At 38.4% G+C, this 4,991-nt stretch overlaps 1 non-coding gene across 1 annotated transcript; it reads left to right on the top strand.

Annotated features, from left to right (window-relative positions):
* The first annotated feature begins 3,576 nt into the window (after positions 1–3,576).
* Positions 3,577–3,739, top strand: LOC128897636 (U1 spliceosomal RNA). The gene has a single exon (XR_008462502.1). It is a non-coding gene; the product is annotated as a U1 spliceosomal RNA (small nuclear RNA).
* Positions 3,740–4,991: the final 1,252 nt, after the last annotated feature.

The following is a 4,991-nucleotide window of genomic DNA, read 5'->3' as shown; positions in this document are numbered from 1 at the left end:
GGAGTGAGCAAGTGGGTGGGTGACCATTTGGATGATGGTAGCCAAGGCTAACCCACTACATCACATCAGGTACCACACACACACACACACAGAGAATCAAGCAGGTTGGAAAAGATCTGTACTGTTAGAATCGGTTTCAGAAATTTCTGTGTTCAAAAAATCACAATTCTACAGCCTGATTAAAATTTTTTTCCCCTATGTGTAGAAGTTCTATGATTCAATGATTGACCCTGTACCTACTGTTACCACTCTGGTGTTAGTTTCCAGGTGCATGTTGGAGTCCTTGGTTAAATAGTTGTAGCCCAGATGTAACAGACTTCTGGAACAGTGTCTTTAGCACTGTTTTTAAAGCTCAGTCATATATTTTGCTGGTCAGTGGAAAGAAAAAGCATAACAGCAACTGCTGGATCATGTTCAGTTAGCTGTAGCACTTGGTGTGTCTGATTAAAGAAGAGATTAATCCTGCTGGAAGTAGCAACCATTTCTAACCATATGGATACATTTTAAATTATGCTTAAGTGATTGTGAGTTCTAAGTCCTTCTGAGAGACTGAGACTTCAACTCCCCAAATCACTAGCCAAAAATATATTTAAGCTCTTTTGTAATATTGGATAGGTTGGACTTTATGATCTCAAAGGACTTTTCCAACCTGGTTAATTCTGTATTTCTGTATTATTGAAAATATACTTTGCAAAAAGTATAGTCAGATATACTTGGGAAGGCAATTTAAGAGAAATTCAAGCCATGTAGGAAGTCTAAATAGCTGTGGATATTTGCTACTGAACACATTTCTTAGATAACTGATCAAACACAATGGCATGGCCATAGCACCCAAAAGGTTCACCTGCCCTTATGAAAAGGGATGAGCTATTCTGAAGGCTTGACAAAACAGTATGTGTTTTGGGGGGCTCAGCAGTCACAGGTTTTGCCTCCAACAGAAATGGCAGAAGCTAAAGTTCTGAAAATCAGGCCTTAAAATGTGTTAATCTCAGTAAACCCAACTTGATAGCTTCTCAGGAAAAAAAAAAAAAGTGTTTGATACTTGTTCGCTCTTGCAAAAATTTATCTCTACCACTCATAAACATCCCCCTACAAACATTTCTGACATATTCAGCAGTCACAGCCATTAACCAAAAAGCATAAACACTGCATGTGGTGATTGTGAAGGCAGGGAGAGGTCAGCACAAAATCCCAGCAGTTGTGATCACATTTTTATATGGTGCCAGAGGTGTGCACTGTGTGTATTGTGTGAAGGCAGGATTCTTTTTGTCTTGTCACAGAAGGATCAAGGCACTGTAATGCCATGCCTTGTACATCCATGTATGATATACAAAATTTGCATTTCCAGCAGAAAACACAGAAATGGAAGGCAGGAAGAAAACGTTTTCATTCTTTTCTTAGAATCATCAGATTAAATGATATATGACCAGCCCCAAAGAACACTAGAATGATGATCTAATTCCTTATGAAGCAGATGAATAACTTTCTTAGTGAATTGCACTCCTTTAATCAACTGAGAGACCTCAGCACTGAATCAAAATGTAATGAAAGTCAAGAAAATGCACAACAGGTGCTTTTTATTTAGTAACAGTGGTGAATAATTAATTGAACAAACAACAAAAACACATCACACTTTTTCTTAAAAATTAATTTGTGCTAGTAGATATTTTAAGTGGTTATATTGAATGCCCAAGACAATTACATCACCTTCACTGTTGTGACAGCAAGGAGGAAAGACAAAAGAACAACTCAACGGAAAGAATGCAAGAATTCTAAATAAGGAAAAAAACTAACAAAGTAATGTTGTATTATTAATAATCCTAATTTTATACCCCCATGAAGTGACTTTAAAATGTATTATTCATTCTCAGGAAGTAAGCAAAAGAACATTTTGAACTTTTGTGCAAAGGCTTCAATTTTGACAAAAAGCAAGGGGAATAATTTGGAAAGGCTTCATTTAAATTTTTGCTTAATCTCTCCCATAACTTTCAATTCACTGGAGGCAACTTGCATTAGAAAGGCCCAAAGTTATGAAATCTGAGTTAGCTTTGACATTATAGGAATCAATTAAATGTTGAAATGCTCCAGGGGCTGTCTGCAGTACTGTAACAGGGCTTTCCCAGAGTTCAGCTGTTGGCTTTGCTTAGGTGTAACATGTAGTCAGCAGCACTGAAAATTAAATTATACTGGTGCCTCAGTAGGTGTCATTCTTTTACTTAAGAATGAGCATTTCAGCCATTCCAGTGTTATTCAAAATGAAGTTGTTCAATATGTGTAGGTAATGCCATGCCTCTGCAACTTCTACACCTTCCCTTGTGCCCTTGAGGCCAAGAAGGCAAATAGTATCCTGCGATGCCTCAAGAAAAGTGTGTCCAGCAGGTCTAAGAAGGTTCTTCTCCCCCTCTCCTCTGCCCTGGTGAGACCACATCTGAAGTATTGTGTTCAAGACAGACTGGATGTTAGGAAGAAATTCGTCATAGAGAGAGTTATTGCCCACTGGAATGGGCTGCCCGGGGAGGTGGTGGAGTCACCTTCATTGGGAGTGTTTAGGAGGAGACTTGGTGGGGTGCTTGGTGCCATGGTTTAGTTGATTAGATGGTGTTGGATGATAGGCTGGACACAATGATCTTTAAGGTCTCTTCCAACCTGGTCTATTCTATTCTATTCTATTCTATTCTATTCTATTCTATTCTATTCTATTCTATTCTATTCTATTCTATTCTTGGAGAGTACAAGGCTGTGCTCTCACTGGAGCCTCCTTTTGAAAGACCTTTTTAAACAGTGTGAGAGGAAATGTCCCCATACTAGCCACAGTGGGAAAAGCTAGATAATGCAAAAACTAGTTTTAATTATCCTGGAAGACCTATGTACTATATTATAACAGTGAGGTAGCTCCTTTCCTTAATTATTACTCTTCTTTTTGCAGTTACTAAGCAGTAAAACTGATCAGGTTTACATTGTTTAGCTAGAAACACAAAGCATTTTTGTTCCTGGCATAGATGTGAGACTATTGTCAAATGTCATACCAGAAAGTTTGCTGAGAGTCTTAGTGAATACACAGCTGGAATAACACAGAGAACCCTATCAAGAAATTTGTGGAGCTTTTCTATTTTTCTGACAGTTCTGTAATCCAGAAGAACTGGCTGTCCAGGCTGCTCAAGATTAGTTGTGCCTGAAAGCAATAGAAAATGGATCTTTAGATTTGCATATTATTGCTTGTCAAATAGGAACTGCTCAAAAGTTTTTCTCTGTCTAGTAAGCAGTTGGCACTGGCTTTTTCCTACTTACATTTCATAGTCAACAGTGTCAATAACTCAAAAAGCTGCTCCTTCATATTGCATACATAAGCTGCCATATACTCAATGGCCCATTAATTTCTGTGAGGAAATATAATTAAAAGGACTAAAATTTGGAAATGGCAGAGCACCTTTATTGACACTGTACCCCTCTGCTTCTATGCATCCCTGATGTCTTCTCTCTGGATATTACAAAAAAATCTGTAGCCACAGACTGCTTACTTTTTGTTTCTTCAAGAACTTGGCTTTAGCTAGCATGCCACAAAGTTATGTAAAGCTCTTCCTTACCTGACAAAGGAACACCATAGTCGGGCACATGTTTTCCCTAGGGTGAGGCTCAGCCCCTGCATTTCAGGTGTGCTGACCCCTGTGGTGTCCCCAGATATGAGAAACTTGACTGCATAATTTGTGGTATTGGGAGACTGCATTCTCCCATTCTCTTCTATTTTAGGAAGATAATGGAAAGAGAGTGAACTAAAACCTAAGAAAGACAAGTGAGCCACAATGCAATTGCTCATCACTTGCTGACTGATGCTTAGCCAGTCCTCTCCTCTCCTGGTCAACTCACTTCAGGTTATATACTGGGCATGATATCATATGATATGGAATTTTTCTTTAGCTGGTTTGGGTCAGCTGCCCTGGCTGTGTCCCCTCCCAGATTCTTGTGCACCTTGTCACAGGCAGGGAAGAATGGGATATATTTTTATAAATCCCTTTTCCTTGTCCATTTCAGAAGCTGACAGGTAGATAGTGAGGCAGGGACTGTAGGAACAAAATCATAGAATGGCCCAGATTGGAAGGGACCTTACAGATCATCTACTCCAGCTTTCCCCAGACTCAGCTGCTCAAGGCCTCATTAAACCTTGACTTGAACCTGGAAAAATTATTTCAGTACCTGTCCCTCCTGAAAACTCTGAAACTTTCATCTTTAGGTGCCTGGTCTGTACTTCTAGATCTGCTTTGCAAAATGTTGAATGGTTTCACTTGTTAGCAAAGTCCATGGGCACTAATCTTTTAATATGTAAGTTATTGTGTAACATTAAAATATAATTTTGACATTCTGAAGCAATTCACATTGGACACCCAACATATTTTACTTTAGTCCCTGTTTTAGCTCCCTATTTCCTATACATAGATAATGCCTCGAATTTCATATATGCTTTACAATGATAAATGAATTGTCTGCAAAGTACTCAGATTCTGGGTAAACACCCAGGAGGAAATTGATTTTTTAAATTTTTTTTTCTCAGAGCAGGGCTTGAACAGTGGGTTTGTTTTTTTAATAAGGCCCAGAGCAACATATTGAACAATAAGGCTAAAAAAAATATTGAACATCTGCTAATTAAGTCCTTTTGATGCACCGAGTTAGGTAGGAGTACTCCTGAGAGAACTGAGTGTGTGATCCTGTAATTAAAGACTAAATTTCTGTGAAACAGGTGGGTAAACTAAGGTCATACTGGTAGCTATGATTCTGTCAATTTCTAAATTTTGGTAGTTTAACTTCACAGACAAAATAATTTTGTCTAAGATTTGAAATATCATAGGAATGTTAAAGAAGCCAAATCAAATCAATGTCTGACCTTGACACCTGTATGGTATACAAACAGAATTGCGACCTTAAGACCCACTCCACATTTCCCTTCTCCTTGGATTAATTAAGTAAATGACAGCAGCAGAAGAGTATTTTCTTCCTGA

The sequence above is a fragment of the Dryobates pubescens genome, chromosome 12 (assembly GCF_014839835.1).
Source record: "Dryobates pubescens isolate bDryPub1 chromosome 12, bDryPub1.pri, whole genome shotgun sequence".
In the NCBI taxonomy this organism is placed as follows: domain Eukaryota; kingdom Metazoa; phylum Chordata; class Aves; order Piciformes; family Picidae; genus Dryobates; species Dryobates pubescens.
The sequence above is the reverse complement of the archived record's forward strand: the minus strand, read 5'-3'. Positions and strand labels throughout refer to the sequence as shown.